This window comes from Protopterus annectens, chromosome 11.part0 (genome assembly GCF_019279795.1).
Source record: "Protopterus annectens isolate FY-2018-M chromosome 11.part0, PAN1.0, whole genome shotgun sequence".
Classification (NCBI taxonomy): Eukaryota; Metazoa; Chordata; order Ceratodontiformes; family Protopteridae; genus Protopterus; species Protopterus annectens.
In genome coordinates this window covers 243,391,125-243,409,315 of record NC_056745.1, presented here as the reverse complement: position 1 = coordinate 243,409,315, position 18,191 = coordinate 243,391,125, and the positions used below count along the sequence as shown (strand labels likewise).

General features: G+C 43.5%; 1 protein-coding gene across 4 annotated transcripts in view; it reads right to left on the bottom strand.

Annotated features, from left to right (window-relative positions):
• Positions 1 to 18,191, bottom strand: part of LOC122815299 — a 623,971-nt gene that overhangs the window by 106,505 nt on the left and 499,275 nt on the right. The gene's annotated exons all lie outside the window — the stretch shown is intronic.

Here is an 18,191-nt window from a genome sequence, read left to right as displayed (position 1 = left end):
CAATTGCAGTTGCCACTTCAGTTCTCTCAGCTCTAGATAAAGATCAATGTCACCATATGATTCAAGACTGCTCGAAAACACTGGGCAAACAGCACTGTTTGCGGTGACTTTTCTGGCTTCGTGTTTTTTGTGCTGGACAGACTGGATTTATTTTATTTTTCGGGGATTGTAATTTTTTGTTAGAGTTGAAAGAACTTAAGTGGCAACTCTTGCTTGGTGTTTACTCTGCCCCGGGCTTAAATGAATGTATTAATGTAAAATGTGCTCTATATGTTGACATACTTAATGCCCTAAGTACTGTTTTTATTTTCTTGCACGTTTTATCTACTGACTTGTTCACACTACCTAATTTTGTATGTTTATCTCCATGACTTATTCAGCTACTGCTTGTCAGACTTGTTTGCATCGAGCTTCCTTCTTTTATGGTTCGTATTACTGACTGCGCAGATCCAGAATGGCTCTTAGATTGCCCATTTTCTTCGGCACTAAAGCGGGAGTAAGTTCCAAATCCTCTTTGTTCGGTTGGAACCTCTTGGATGACTTTTGCAGCAACTTCTGAATTTCCAGTACTGCAAGCTCCTTATGACTGGGTGGTACTTCAGGGAGTTTCTTTTGTTCCTCTTGATATTATGCTTGGCACCCGGGAATTTGTCAGATTGGTCCAGGCGTCTAGGTGCAAGGAACAACCCCCGACTGCCTCCAGAGATGGACAGCCAGACAGCGCTTCGGGAGCGCTGATTTGGGCTCAGAGAAAGGTTCTCTGAAGCCCTGATTCTGCAGATCCCCCCCTGCCTCTGAGGCAGCTTCTACCATAGAAACATCCTCCTCTGCCTCTGAAAAAAGAACCCTAGTGTTGATCCTGAAAAGATACAAAATACTTTTGAAACCAAGTCTTATCACCTCACTGATTTCTGGAAAAGCTGCGCTGAGGGTCAGAAAACTTGATCCCAATGGCATACAGGGTCTTTCCTTCCTGCTCCCTGCAGGAAAGCGTCTGACAGATGGTCCAAACAACGAGGAGCCATCAAAAGTGGCTGTGATCTCCCCACACTGGACCAGTAATCAAGGAGCCTGAATCCTCACCACTGCAACTGGCGAGGGACATTCACTTGGAATACAAATGGTCAAACCCAGTACTTCCAGATGCAGACCTCTCTCTGCATCAAGTACAATTTCCCTTAAGAGCACACAGGGAAAACAATCAGCCCAGGGTCTGGGTGTCTGTCTCCCTCCAGGTCCCCAGTAAGACTGCCCACTGGCACAGCTGTAGGGTTAGGTCCTCAGCAGAGTCTCCAAGCAAAGTCCTCCAGCACCCTCTCTGTGAAACCAATGCTTCACATCCCTGCCCAAGTAGCTGACATACACACTCAGATTTAATTTTCTCACACACACACACGGAAAAGGCTGACACTGGTTTACTATCTATGCCCCCTTCTGGCCAGACTATAAGGTAGCTTCACCATCGGTTACTGTAAGGCTCTTAACAGTATCCAATTATACTGAGTGAAATTAACATTAAATACAAATGGTAATGTTGACCCAACAGCAAGGCTTTCAGGAGTAGACAGAGTTAACCAGCAAATAAATATGTGCAAATACTCTCAAAATTGAATTTTCTAAAAAGGACCAGCCACAATGAAAGGCTCAACTAATATTTTATAAATAAAACAAAAAATACTAAATATCTATTTACAGTAAACAGCAGAGTTTTAGTCACAGAAGATACTAAAAATAACACAGATGGAAAGCTTCACAGTTATAGAAAAACATTACTTCTAATCTCATTATATTTTCCTGACTAATCTAAAATAATTACTTTTCTCTAGTTAAGTTACTTAGTACCACAAGGCAAGATATTGTGGGTGGTCCTTGTCACATCCAAGGCAGAATGCTCCTGAGACTTCAGTCTCCTCTAATATTAAAACATTACTTCTGTACAGAATGACGTCATATACATCTGGCCATCTGAATGTTTCCCGCACTATCACTCATCATTAGAAGCTACCAGGGTTTAGCACCTATGTGCTATAATATACACAGAGCTTTACTCAGATGTGGTGCAGCTGCAGGAAATCAAACCATTTCCCTCTTCCTACAGGAGCTGCAACCTATTCTCTAATACAGACACGGAGTCTCTGGCTCCCTTCAAAACTGTGGAATAACATCTTTATGGCTTAACACAGAAGTAATTTAACTTCAGGAGGATTAAGAGTAACCTCTTCACTTCCAGTATACGCTGTTAGAATGTACACATTTAAACAGTTACAATAATGCATGTACATCTCTTTTCCTTCTAGCAGGGCATACTGCTGATGCATTTTAATACAAGCAAACCTCAGAAATAAATTTTTAGTGCAAACATCTGAATAAATCAGCTTGACATACAAATGACATATAATTTACAAAATTCCATCTAGCTGTGCTGGCATATGTTACAGATCCACTGCCCTATTTCTCCTGGCATGGCTGGCAGTACCTCCTATCGTCAAAGGGGCATTAGCAAAGGACACCTTAAAAGGTTCCACAAAGTCACAAAGCCTCATCCAGGCAGGTGGTCTTACTGAAATACCAAAGTCGACTGCCCTTCAGATACCCTCTGCTGAATGAGAGATGACCCTCATGGAAGAGTTAGTCATGGAAGCAAGAGTAGCCAACTGGGGAGATACTTTCTTGAAGTCCTCAGCCAACATTGGTCTCTACCGGAGAGTTGGATAGCTCCTTGAACAAACCTTTGCAAACGAGTGAAATGTGCCAAATAATTTAATGATCTCAGTGCAAATGTAGCTGAGGCATAAATGTGCTTACCATACCTGTCCATCGCTTAAGACTCCCTTTTCAGTGGAGGGACAGAGGAACTCTGTTCGGCTAGCTCCTTGGCAGCTGCTGCCACAACCACTGCATCAACAGGGACACCTTTGGACCAATGAAGTCGGTCTTGGGGTGGGGGAGGGGGACAAGAAATTTGTCAGGGCATTTGGGAATTGGCTTGATAGTGTCTAGCTCCTTCTAGTCGAGTTTGTCCACTGGGGGCGGGGCACGGGCACCCATGACGTAGACAGGCCTGCCTCGAATGCCTTTTAAGAACATGGACTCTTCTGGAGGATGTGATTCTACTGACCAGCCACCTTTCTGCCAAAGAATCTCCAAGATGTCTCCAAAGCAGATGACCTCAGGTGGTAAATCGTGGGGATTCTTTTTCCTCAAGTCTGTCTCCTGTGAGTGACTCCACGGGGGAGTCAATGTGCCTCCTTTTGCACATTTTCTTCAAAGGAACATCCTCTGGGGGGTGTTCAGGGGAGGTATTGGAAGAAAGGGGGGGGCTTCCTCAGGGAGAAGAACTTGGAGGCTCCACAAGGCAGGCTGACCCTTGACAGGGGATGATGGGCTCAGCACTTGCATCTAGTGAAGGTTAAAGGGGAGGACTGGAGGCAAAAGTTGGATATTTGTGAACAGAGAAAACCCTTTCTACAATCTGGAAAGTTGATGGACCCAGAGAAACCCACCCGCTCTCCCTTGACACCAAAACAGTTGAAGCATGGAATGGAACCATCCCGGATCTGTGGTCTCGAGGCAGAATTGGACCAAAGGAAGGCATGGGTCCAAGAAGGTCAGAACCAAACCCCTTCCCCAGATTTGATGCAGACAGCCCCAGATCAGAGACCCACTCTGATCCAAAGATATCAAAGCACAGCTGGTCAGGGTAGCCAATGGAGTAGAGGAAGGGAGTTTCCTTGGATCCGCAGCAGACTCTCTCGGATACCTAGGATCTTGGGACTCAAATCGCTGTTCGGATCAGAGAAGGAGACCAAATGAGTAGCAGGACATTCACAGATCCGATTGGGGATGGAGCTGACAACACTCCCATCTGGATATGAGTTTTGAGGAACCTCCCCACCATTCTGTCCATATCAGAATCTGATAGACTCCTGGAGGACCTAGAGGAGGCAACTGATGTAGGCCTGGATTGTCTGGACGGGGTTTGAAGAAGTTTTGAGGGAGTGTTGTGGAAATCTGCCCTGATGGCAAACGCTTGGATCAGAGGTCTTTTCCTCTCTTGGGCCATCCTCTTCCACCTTGGATCCAGTCACATTAGTAGTGCCTGTCGGATCAGAGGAGCACCTTAGATCCAATGGGGCAGAAGTGAGTCTTGGATCAGAGCTCTTTGCAGACTTAGCCGGAGGCTCAGAGGAAGCTTTCTAAGTCTTATGGGAACGTTTCCTCAACTTCAAAAACCCAGAATGGCTAATTGAGGGGGTTTGTGCCCCTGAAGATGAAGCAGGTGACACTCCTTTTAGTAGGAGTTTGTCCCTGCAATCAGTGATGGCTCGGGGGTTAAATCCCTCACAAATTAGACAATTTGATCCCAGTTATGGGCCCAAACAATACATACACATTTACAGTGTGCATTGGAATGGGGAATCTTAAGCCCACATTCCGAACAGTGCTTGAAGCAATGAAGCAAAAATTTAAATCCACACACCACTTAAAGTCTACAAGTAACAGCTAAGCAAAACACCTGAAAAAACAGCAATCCTGTCACTAACAAAGGAGAGTAATATATAAATATTAACCCCCCCCCTTTTTTTTTAATCAACAACTCATGAGAGAATGGAAGGCAAAGTTCCAACTAGTCATGAAGCAGCAGCAGGAAGGAAGGGTAAAGCAAATTAGTCCTCAACACCTACGAAAATCTGAAGAGGGGGTGGAGAAAATTATGAGCAAGAGAACTAGAAATAAAATAAAAATTATGAAGAAAAGGCTTGTCACCCAAAGAAGAACTCTAAAGAGTCCAGGAATTCACGTCATACCAACTAAGCGGCAAATTAGATTGAGGAAGCTACAGGCAGTGTAGGCATTATGGGTACAGGGAGGAGCTCAAGACTAAGATCAAAGTCTAAAAATTGGATCAGAGGGTTGCATCTGTAACCCAATAGTGAGGAAGAATGAAAAGGACAACAGATCTGGAAGATTAGCAGTAACAGGATTAACCTAAAGCTATAGCTGCTGGGTCAGGTTTGGGAAGACTATAAAGACTTCGAAGACAAAAGAACTCTAAACATTCTCTCTACCTTCTTAGGGGCAGCAGACAGTGACACATCCTCCAAAGCTGATAGACCTAGAGGGATGGGTGAATGTTCTGGAAAATCCTTCGGCAGCAGCACAATATTTTCTGAGGGACTGAGAAACCTGTATTCTCCCACTGAAAACACTAGCACATTCTGGAAAATGAGAGAAAAATACCCCCCCCCCCCCACAGGGAGAATCAGAAACAGACCTCTCCTCTGACTCAAACAGAAAACGGAGGAGCATTGCTCTCAACCTTTCATGATCAAAATGTGGAACACAACCTCTCATAACATGGAACAAATGGGCAAAATATGGAACATTTCCTAACATATGAACACCTTCAACTAGGAAGTTCACAGCATGGTTAAATACGTTATTTTATACTTGTATAAGATTTTTTGATGAATGAATGAGATTCAGTATTATTACCACCACCAACTGTGGATGTGACTTCCAATGCGGAACGGCGAGACCCTTTAGGATGCAAAATTAGGAACATTACTCATGAGGTATGCTCAGAAAACCCTGCATCTGTCCCTTCATCTTCCGGTCCAGATGAAGAGAGATCCCTCTTTCTTTTAACAGAAACCACCTTATAAGAAGGATCAGAAGTCTGAATTAACCCTGAGCCAGACCCAGTAAACGACTCCTAAGGAAATTTGAGATGTAGAAATATGTTTAGTTTTCTGCTTCATTTTGACAGGAAAAAAGGGGCAAACAGTATTAAAGGCAGAAGCAGCTTCTCCAGGGATGGGCACAACATTCTAACCAAACAGGGAAGTTTTCCGTTACCTCTCCCAGAATCGACAACAGCGTCTCTCCTGACCCATGGAAAGGACCCCAACAGCTTCAGAGGACATTGCTAATCTCTGGTCTACAGTGGTTGCAGGCACTAAAATACAGGTATTCTGGGTAAAATATGAGTCTGAGGAACAAGGTATGACCACTGCAGAGTCTCCCACCTGTGCTTGAGAAAAACCGCTACTCTGCTGTGATGGCAAAGGCTGTTTATGGAATTACTTTGTGGCTGGATAAAAACCAGCTGTGGGCCCAGTAGTTTGTTCTATGCTCAACGCGTAAATGGTGCCTCTTTCCTGTGGAGCTTGGAACCAGAGAGGAAAGAGGGGAAGGATCTGAGGCAAGAGACTACTGTTCTCTGTGGAGAGAAAAAGCACTATCACCTTGAAAGCAGAAAGACCAGGAGAACCCTCTCATCCCCTCTTTGCAGCAGACACTTCCGAAGGTAGGTTGGAGCCACACCTGGAGCAGGCCTCAAGGGGAGAATCGGATCCAAGCTGTCCAGGGCTGAAGCTCTGAGAGGGAGACAAGGATCTGACAAAAACGGAGCAGAGCCCAACTCGAGATCCAACACTGACATCTCAGCTCCAAGACCCACTCTGATCCAAAAGGTATTGGAGCAGAAACAGTCAGGGAAACTGTCAGAGTTGAAGAAACTTTTCACAGACCCAACGCGGAACCTCTCTGAGATCTCAGATCCTGAGACTCTGAAACCACAAGGTAGATTGCAGAGGGAAACTGTACTGACTTTCATGGACTCCGGAGGGAACAGAGCTGTAAGGACCCCCCCCGTTCTGGATCTGAGCCCTGAGAAATTTCTGCATCATCATATCCACATCGTCTAGAGGAACACCTGCAAGATGCTGTGGAAGATGGCCTGGAATGTTTCTTTGGTGTTTGGAAGAGCTGAACTGGCAAGGAGGGAGATACAGGCTTAACTGTATATTCCAGGATATGGCTCATGGGATAAACTAGCTATCAGATCTGAGGGCTTGGGATTTGATGAGAAAGTAGAAGGGAGTGGAGAGATCACGATCTGAACTGACCCTAACACTCAGCGAAAACTATGAGGGGAATAAAGAAAACATGAAAAAAGATGTTTAAAGTAGGAATATAACAATGAAAAAAAATCAACCTTACTAGCTAAAGAGTGGAACTTGCATCTAACCACGATGGCGGCAAATGATATCTGAGGTAATGGGGATGGAATTATTATGGATAGAGGGAAATGCTCGAGAGGTGGATCTGAAGTCATGTATGTGGCAGAGTGGGATCAGAGGATCAAATCTGAACCCATTTGTGAGGGAAAATGAAGAGGACAACATCAGAGCTGGATAATGTTATACAATGGACCCCTGGTTAAATATTCCCAGGTTACTGGGACAAAGACTACAGTTTGACATCACTGCGCACAGACAAGAGAATAAAGGATCCATTCAATTGTCTCAAAGTCAGGTTCAAATGGAGACGGATTCAGAGCATACAGCATAATGGTGATGTCCCACAGAGGGGCTGGGTCTCTAATGGGAGGACTAAGTAAGAAGGTACCCTTTTCAAGTAAGCTTTAGAAATTTTCAGTGAGGCTATAGGAATGTCTATGTACAACTTGAAAATTTGAAACAGCTGCCAAAAGCTGGAACCCTTGTCAAAGGGTTTAGATAACAATTCTACTATACATAGAACAGGTTCTGAAAAAAAGTTTCAAATCCTTTAGATAGGGCCTAAATACAGATTTCTCTTCCATTTGTTCTGGCATGTCTTTCTAGTGGACATTGAGAAGCAGAAAGAATACGGATTGCCACGGGGGAAGCCTGGTATCGCCATCTATACTTAAAATTGGAAGAACCATGTGGTTAACTTCATGGACTTCTGATCCAGAAGAGGCAGTCAAGACTGGTGAGTCAGGAGGTTTGGTTACTGATCCAACATCCATGGGAGACCATAGATAAGGAACCATGTTGTCCGTCTGTACAAAAATCATACCTTTGGGGAGGAAGTCTTGGAATGCTAACAGGCTCACCCTCAGTTCCAAGACACTAATGTGAAGACTGACCTCCATGGATGACAATATACCTTGGACCAATCTCCCATTGAAGTACCACATTTCCTCCGAAGGGAGGTGGATGTGGTTACTACTGGTAAATATGATTGGAAAGGATGTCCCTTGGTTTCCGCTGGAGTCATTACCCACCAAGGAATGGGTTATCTGCAAACTTGGGTAATTCAAACCCTTGCATACAATGGATAAATGGACTGAGACCATTGTACTGCTAAAGTCCACTGCAGTAACTTGTATAGTATCTGGCTACAGGAACCATCAGAATTGTGGACACAGTGAAGCCTAAAAGACACAGAACCAACCTCACTGGTGGATGGGTGATGTAGGACTTGTATGGCTGTGAGGTGAAGTGACAAAACTCTGAAGAGGCTATCTGAAGGTTGTCATCCTATAAACTCTACTCTGGGTTGGAATTGGGAGACACTGGCAAACTCAGTCACCCCCAACTCCAGTAACAATTGGAGCACCTGATCCAGGTGGTGCAGAAGTAGGTGCTCAGTGGTAACGGGAGCTAATCATTACGATACTGGAAGACATGATCCCTAGCAGATGCAAGATGCGCTGCTAACACTGTCATGATGTTGGTGAACACCCTGGGGGTGGTGGTAAGATCTAAAGAAATGCTCAGAATTAGAAGTGACTGGCTCCCAGCCGGAAGTGGAGAAATCCCCAAGACTGCTTTCATATCTTGATACGACTGCAAGCATCCTGGAGATCTACGGTACACATCCGATAGTCCTTCCTCACCAAAGGTATGATGTGGCAGGCTTGAGGATGCACAGATAAGTGCCCCCTGACTGCCTCCAGAGCACAGCAGTCAGGTAAACGTTCAAGAGAGCTGATATGTGCCTGCGCTGTAAAAAGACTGCAAAAAACCTGGTTATGTGGTCCATTTCTGCCTTTAGGGCATCATCCATTAGAATTACCTCCCCCTGCAACTGGAAGGTCCATCACCTAGGGAGTTGGGGTGATACCTCTGACTTATGGAGCCACACCTTCTTCCCTGATCGCGGATTCCTAGAGGAGGATTCTTTTGGGATTGAGAAGTGGACTCCTACTGCAGGGAGTGTCTTAGAATCAGAATAGCTCTTCGTGAGTGTGTCTTTAACCTTAGGCCAAAATAGTGTTGAGCCACTGTAGGAGGCACTCACAAAAGATGACTTGAAGCCTTCTGAAAACTCTGACACATCCGGGCATGGCGGCACATGTTAATGCCAGTACCTGCTACTCTGACCATGCCCTCAACTGCACTGGAGAGCAATAGCCATCACCACATCTCAAGGTGGAGTGCAGGGTAGAAAGCTGGAAGTCCACAGTTTTCTGGACATATGCAGGCAATACGTCCAAGAGGGGATTTATTATTTCTTTGGTCAAGTCTCACTGGAATATGGTTAAGTGAGCCAAATAATAAAATCTAAGGGTGAAATTCACTGATGCATAGGCCTGCTTCCCAAATCTGTCCATCACCCTAGACTCTGATAGTGGGGGTGAACAGATTAACTATCGATAGTTCTTCCCTGGCTGGTGGTGTCTCCATATTCTTAAAGGATATGCACAGATCTAGACTGGTATCCCAGCACAATGCATCCGAGATACTTCAGGTACAACTAACACTGGGTAAGACGGTGATACAAGTCATAGCCTGCTACAGAACCACACTCATGTCCCTGAACTCAAGTTCCTAAACACCCTGGAATCTATCAAGGTTCAACCCAATACTCTCACATACTGGGTGGCCAACTACTCCTCCATCAACTGGGAAAACTATTCCAGTACAAATAAACAGGCCCAATGCTTTCTGGAATTTATCAAATCCAGTGCTCTGGACCAACTCATTCTGACCTCCACTAAAGGAAGCAACATCCTCGACCTGGTTATTACAAACATGGGAGACCATTGCTCCACACACATAGTCAAATTCCTCCCTGGTTACATCTGACCACAAACTGATCACCATAGAAATCTCCATCTCACCTACACCCCATAGAAATCTCCATCTCACCTACACCCCCCGCTGAGGTGACCACCCTGAAAAACGTCTCTAAAGCTGACTTTGAGCTCCTAAAAACAGAGGTGGCTAACTTCTTGGCACCCATGCCAATGGAAAATAGCTCCATGACTGCCGAATCGTACACCAATGCACTGTACGAGCATGTACACAAATACATGGACCTTGCCACAACCAAACAGAATTAAGAAGTTCTCCTCCAAAAAAAAGGAAACCAATCTGGTGGTCCCCAGCCATTAAACTCTACAACAGAAGAAAGAAACTGTTGCAGAAAAAACTGAAGTCACAAGACTGGAAAACCTCCCTTACCACTTTAAACCAAAAGCAGAGATCCCTTATCAAATCCTCTAAAGCCAGCTATGAAAGAGGAATAGCAGCTGACACCAAAAACAACCGCAAAGCTTTCTACAGCTATATCAAAAATCTCAAAGGCAATACCCAGATTTGCTCCGAACACAATGGCACTCCTATACTGAGACAACAGATATAGCCAACATACTGGCAGATTTAGTGCCAACTTTACCCCCGGCCCTATCACAATACCAGAAGAAAGCCTGGTACCCACCATTTCTGCAGCACAGGTAAAAGCTGCATTGTCCAAAGCCAAGAATACAGCATCCATGGGACCTGATAATATCCCTGGCTGCATCCTACATAAACTACAAAATGAACTGGCACCACAGCTGTGTGCCCTGTTCAATCACAGCCTTACCTCAGGCTATGTTCCCTAACGAAAGGCACACTGCTAGTCATCCCACTCCATAAAGGGGGAGCAACTACAGACCCTGGGAACTATCACACCATTAGTCTGACGAGTCTGGTATGCAAAGCTATGCAGCACATCATCATGGACCTGCTTAACAAAGATACAGGCAATCTCCAAACTCTTGACCCCACACAGTTTAGTTTTGTCAAAGGGAGATCCTACCTGCTAAACCTGGTTGACTTCTTCGAGGCAGTCACCAAGGTTGTGGATGAAAGTAAGGCAGTGCATACAAGCCTACCTCGACCTGGCCAAGACCTTTGATACCATTCCCCACTCAGGTATCATTGATAAACTCAAACTAGGCATCAATCCTTACATCACTAGGTGGGCTGCAAATTGGCTCCCTGAAAGGACCCATAGAGTGAAAGTTGTGGATTCCAAGTCAGACTGTCGACCAGTCATGAGTGGAGTCCCACAGGGCTTGGTCCTGGGCCCTCTCCGGTTTGGCATCTACTTCTCAGAAGTCCAGGCCAACACAAAAGAACTTTGGCTGACAAGTTCGCTGATGACTGCAAGCTAGGATTCATTATCAACTCCCCAAGTAATGCAGACAAACCACAAAAGGGCCTCTGAGGCCAACGACTGGTGTTGGAACCATGGCCTGAAGTTTAATGACAAAAAATGCATCATCCCCTTTGGAAAAAAAAACTCTGTTCCCATTACCATGTTGATGGGAGCCCAGTGAACACTGAAGAGTTCTGGGCACAGAGGTCGACAGCCACCTCTCCTTTGACCACCACATTGCCACTGTGGTCGGAAAGTCCTTCTGCGTGGCATACCTCATAACCAAAGGTTTCACATCCAGGAAGAAAGAGGTGATCATCCCTCAGACCAATCGTCAAATATAATGCCCCATTTCACATGTACCTGACCAGACACCTACAACAGATGGAGAGGCCACAAACATACCTCACAAAAAAAAAATCCTAGGCCTTAAACACATGTCCTACCATGGACAGACTAAGAAACTTCAGCTGTCCTCAGTCTCTTATTGTCGACTTAGGGGTGATCTCTGCTCGACTTACAAAGCCATGTCCGACCCAGCCTTACTTGAAATGCTACAACAAAAGAAATTCCAAAACCCCCCATGCCACACTCTCCAGAGATCACAACCTCATTACCACAATTAACCGGTAAAGAACGTTAGCTACCTCTGTGTCTTGGGACGCTCTCCCTCAAAAGCAGTTCCAGATATTATCAAAAAATCACGGCAAACCTGACAGCAGCAATCCAATAATTTTATTATACAAACACAGCGATATTCCAACAGTTAAGCGCTTTCACTTGCTTCACAACAAGCTTCATCAGAAAGCTGAAAAATGAGCCTACTAACTTTTAAATAAACTTTTTGGCGCCAAAACCAAACTGTTTGAATACTTTCCTTTAAAGAGATATTGCAACTTCTTCTTTCGGCTTTTTCCCTGTTAGGGGTCACCACAGCGGATCTGTCCGCACATGATTGGCAGTGGAGTTTTACGGTATCGAGTTGCCAGCCCAGCGCCCAACCTTCGCAGAAGGCACACACACACACACTCACACCTAGGGCCAATTTAGAGTGTCCAATCCACCTACAGCATGTTTTTGGGATGTGGGAGGAAACCGGAGCACCCGGAGGAAACCCATGCGACCACAGGGAGGACATGCAGACTCCGCACAGAAGGCACCCCAACAGAGGATTGAACCGGAGAACCTCTTGCTGTGAGGTTGCAATGCTAACCGCTGCGCCACGGTGGCCGTCCTAAAGAGATATTGCAATATGTCAAAATACAACTGGCGATAAACTGATGTCAATACTTGCATCTCAAATTATCATAATCACAAAAATTATATATGCATGAGCATATAAAATTAAAATGAAAATAAAATAAAATTAAACATGCAATAAGTGACATGCGAACAATATATAAATAAGTATAAAACTGATAAAATATGACATTCTAACTCCTACTATATATAATTTTCTATATCTGGAACTGCTTTTGAGGGAGAGCGTCTCAAGACAGAGGTAGCAAACATTCTTTACCTGTTAATTGCTCTGTAGTTCAAGAATGTTTAATTCTTATCACTTTCATTACCACAATTAACAGAACATGCTGGAGGGACAGGTTCATCTCCCAAAGACTGTCCCATACTCTGGAATAAGCTTTCCCATTCCTGTCAAGCAGAGCACTTCACTGGCCCTCAAGAGAAATCTTGACGAGTAGATGGGTAACAAAATCACTCCAGGGATCATTTCAGTTGCCCTACTGGATAGGGGCACTGTGAACAAAGATCAGGTGGCACAGTGTGCCTGGGCAATTTTTTGGGCTAGGCTTGTAAAGGCTCCAAGGCCATTAGACCTATGAACCTAGTGGCTGCTGCTAACCACAGCATCTACTACTCCAGTGTTTCCTGTCCTTAGGAGCAGCTAAGGTTGGATATGCTTTTTTTTTTTTTTTTTTTTTGAGGATGGGTCCAACCACATCAGGGTCTTTCCATGCCTGTTGTGCCAAGAGTTCAATAAGGGGATCAATGGGTGGTATGACCCAGGATGATGTTGGACCAGAGCCAAAGGCTACCAAGAAAAGAGACTCGTCAGATGAAGAGTCTTAGGATGACTAACCCCCATCTTCTACAGCAATTAGCGTATATCACCCAAGATGACATCATCAGAGAGGGAGTGAGAGGAACCCTCCCCCCTCCTCTAAATCAGTGTCTTCGGTGAATGACTCTGGAGAAGAGTCTCTGGGATTCCATTTGCATGTCTATTTTCTGTGAAGTCCTTCTGGAGGAACAGAAGGCTCTGAATTAGAGGGGGCACTGACAAAACATATCTTCTCAGAATCCTTTGGAACAGACTGCACCTTCTCATGTGGGTAGGAAGCAGACCCCTATTGGGGCATGGATGGAGCCACACTTGTAACAGACTACTGGAGACGTTAAATAAATACAATCTGAGGTTATGAAGCACCTGAGTGAAGGCTTCAGTATAGAAAATCCGGTACTTGCGTATTATCGCAACCACATTTCAGAACTGGCATACTTTGTTGCGTTTCCCAGAAAATGGGTTTGTTAAGCTTTAAAGGGGTGTTCTGCAAGTAAGTAGTGCTGTGTCCCCAAGTTGAGGTATGGAGAGGAAAAAACTTCAAATGTTGGACTTGTGTTAGGCGTAAGTCATTATTTTGAACTCCACTGTGCATCGCAAATACTAACTTGCTGATGACAACCTCTGCAAAGGGAGGTTGCTCAGGAATATTCAGTGCAACTTCACAGGGTCAGTAACCATCCCAAAAAAAGGTGCTTGCAAGAAATTCTGACTAAGGGGACAGTGATTCCTCAGGGAGTGATGCCTTTTTCCCCATCCAGATACCTCGGCTGGGGGTGTTCAACGGTTATGTCAAATTGTGTTGCAGCAACCACTTACAGTACTACCAACAGGTGTTGCACATGCTGAATGATTCACACACACACGACGCAAACATAGCAATCACCCCTTGCAGTGTGTACACCTAAACAGAATTGAAATGGGCCGTTTGCCTTTTGGTGAAGGTGGTGAGTTGCACGAGTTCGATGAGGAATGATCACTGACAAGCAGCACTCCCTAAGGCTGAAATGGCCGTTACCAGGGAAGACGATTTCTCAACTTTTTCCTCTTCCAATATAAAAGGAAACACATGCACACAACACCCCTTCCTAGCTTAGCAGACCTTGTTTCACAGAAACATTGAAATGTGGTTGCGATAATGCATATTAATATACAACATGCATTCAGTCTTCTCCAACACACAAAAAACACATTTTTTAAGCCTTTCCACCAATGAACACTTAGTCATTCTTGCTCAAAGCAAATACTGGCCTATTAGTACACTATTCCTGGAAAACACTAAAACTGGTATGTTTAACAAAAATAACAGTTCATAGCTTAGCATACCTCGTTTCACAGAAACACTGCGATTTCTGCGAGTACTGAAATGTGGTTGTGATAATATGCAAGTACCAAAAATCTAATACAATAAGCACCACAACAGGACAGAGCAATGGATATCCAAATTACGGGGAAACCAGTGGAACAGGAAGCAATTGGTCAGGTGCCACATCAAGATATTTGGAGACTTCCACAGGAAACCAGTATAGAGTGACAGGCCAGAGAGTTCCCATATGACAGATCAACAGCTGGCACAGGATGAAATTGAAGAGAAGGTGCCACAGGAAGATGCTGTAGAACTTTCTACAGAATGCCCACAGGAAATGGAAAACAAAGGATGCGCCCTCAGTCTGGAAAAAATGAACTAAGGAGTTGCTTAATTTAATTGACAGATATATCAAGTTCAAAGTAAGAAATAGACTGCAGAAGGTCAATAAAACCCCAGAAGTCTGATAAAACAAATGAACAGTAATTAGGACTGTCCACAGAGATTCATGTGATGTAACAGAAGTAAATAGAACATATTACTGTGCAATTAAACTAATAAGTGATCAAGTTCTATCACAAGAACACAGGGTAGTAAGCGAAAGGAAAGGAAGAAATCTAATACCATCATGGAATTATCGAATAGAGAAAAATATAAAGCAATTAAGACAAGTATCACTGTTAGAAGACTATAAAACAGGGAATAGATCAACAAAAATACTAAGACAGATGTGATAAAAAAATGCACAATATTAGAACAGACAAGGATCTGTCGTGCACTATCGCAAATGAACTAAACATTTCAGCACAGGCGGAAAAACTTAGAAGATACACTGATAAATATAAAAGAAAAGTACAAAATAAGCAATTTACTGATGACCCAAAAAAGTTTTATAGAAAACTGGGAAACAAGGTAAAAGGAATTGAAAGACCACCAAAAAGAAGAAATTGATGCATTTTGGAGAAGTACCTATGAAGATCCTGTGGAGCATAACAAAGATGCTAAATGGATAAAAGAAGTAAAAGGAAGAAAACAAAGTTTAAAGGTACAGGATATGAAATGGGACGAAGTAAAAGCCAGAGAGACTGAAACAAAGTTAAGAGCCTCTAATTGGAAAACCCCAGGCCCAGATGCAGTACGTAACTTTTGGCTGAAAGTATTAACATTGCACGAAGATTTAGCCACAAGTAAGAACTATTTATATGCACACCCTGAACAGACACTAATCTGGTTAACAGGTACAACAATACTTCTACCTGAGAGTGAACCTGCACGCTACCCCAAAAATTAGACCAATAACTTGCCTTCCGATGGCGTATAAACTATACACAGGAACTGATGCTGACAGAGTTTATAGTCATTTAGAAGAAAACTCAATTATGGCAGTAGAACAAAAGGGCAAAAAAAGAATCATATGGAACAAAGGATAATTTGCTGTTAAAGTCATAGCGGAGTACTGTAACTGTAAAAAGGGGAAGAATACATGTATGGCATGGATTGACTACAAAAAAGCATTTGATAGTATCCCACATTCATGGATAAGAGTGTGCTTAAAAATGTATAAGATGCACCCTACACTGATCGACTACATTAGTGACCATGAAACAAGGCACACCACTTTGCAATTAAACCATGATAAAGAACAAATCATCCCAGGGATAAAAATTCAAAGGGGGATAGTCCAGGGTTACACTCTGTCATGGTTGCTATTCTGCCTTGCCCTTAACCCATTCAGCTGTCTACTTAACAGCTTAGGCCATGGCTATAATTCGGCTCCTAGAAAACAACAAAGTCTAAAGAAGTCTTCTTCACTTCTTGATTTTCATCAGTGGCAACACCAGGGCATATGATGAAGTACTTTAAACGAAAACGTATTTGTGGAGTTTAAGAAACATTAATGTGGTTTGGTTCGTTGGAATAAAGCTATTTCTATTTGTTTTGTGGCTGGACTTTCCCCTTCTTTGGGTACCTTGGACTTTTTACTGGTGATCTTTTGGTACCCTGATGTGCTTTTTTACTTTTACAAGTCTAAAGACTTATCTTCTGTCGATGATTTAAAGCTGTACAGTTCATTAGATGAGAAACTGAAAGCAGAGCTGCAGGTTGTCAAAACTTTTTCAGATAACAGAATGCCATTTTGCCTTGATAAATGTGCAAAAGCAAACTTTAAAGCAAGAAAACTGCAGCTTCTGGAAAACATCATAAAATGTGATATAAAAGAACTTAAGCAAGAGGGAATGTATAAATACTTGGGAATTGAAGGATCAGTAATAAAACATGAACAAATGCGAGTGAAACTTGGTAAGGAATATTTTAGAAGACTTAAGCTAATCCTCAACACAGCATTGACATGTAGGAACAAAATCCAAGCTATAAACCAATTTGCTCTTCCTGTCCTAACTTAGTTTGGGAGTGATCGATTGCCCCCAAAACGTGTTGGATTGATTAGATATTAAAACAAAAAGGATGCTTCATGCTCACCAAATGATCTATAAAAATCAGTGCATACCAAGACTATATTCCCCATTCCAAAGGACTGATGGGCCTCCTTGAAACTAATTACATGTACAGGTCTGCAATTGTGGGACTCCACACATCTGCTGATCTCACGAGAACCAAACATAGTGAAACTTTTGAAACATGCAGAATAAATTTAAGATGATTTCTCTGCTTAACCTAGCAGAAGCATACCAGTGTCAAGCCAGAAGTAGATAAAAATCAGGCGGCAGATGAATGTGCCAAAAAGCAAAAGAAAGAATATAAGGTAAAGGACCATATGAAAAGGCAAGAAATGTGGAAAAAAAGAAGTTATGTACTCACCATAACCTTCCATATATGTAGTCCATCTCGCCGAACATTACGTGTGAGTTCGGAGCCAATCCGTGGCTCCAACTTGGTCACTTTTAGAAAGCCTGAAAACTTCTGACTGGCTCGTGGCTAGGACGTATCCCATGGTGCATGAGCACACTTCCCAGATCTTATTTGCTGCTAGTCTATAAAAAGGAGAAAAAGAAAAGGAGAGCAAAGGTGTGGAAGAAAAACCTTAATAAAAGTGTCCTTTATTGTGAACAACCACCATAGAAACGGTTTCCAGATCCTCCAGGAAGGGGGCTGGTGGGTGGGTTCGTACTAATGTTTGGCGAGATGGACTACATACATGGAACGTTATGGTGAGTACATAATTTCTTTATGTTATGCAGTCCTATCTCGCTTCCATTATTACTTGTGGGACAGCGTCCCTAGCATCTTGTATGGGTGGCTCACTGGAAAATACTCCTGAGTACTGTGGAACCAAACGAGGCCCTACCCCTGGAAGTTGGGTCCAATTTGTAATGGGTAATGAAGGTATGAGGGGTAGCCCATGTTGCTGCTGCACATATATAATCAATAGAAGTCCTGGCTTGGAAGGAAGCAGAAGTAGAAAATGATCTGACAGAATGCGCTCTGACTGTAAGGGGCAACTCTCTTCCTTCAGAAGTATAAATGAAACAGATGCAGTTAGAGATCCAGTTTGATAATGTGACCTTAGAAATTGGCAAACTTTTAGTTATGTACTCACCATAACTTCAGATGTTTGGGATCCATCTCGCCTACATTCTGACT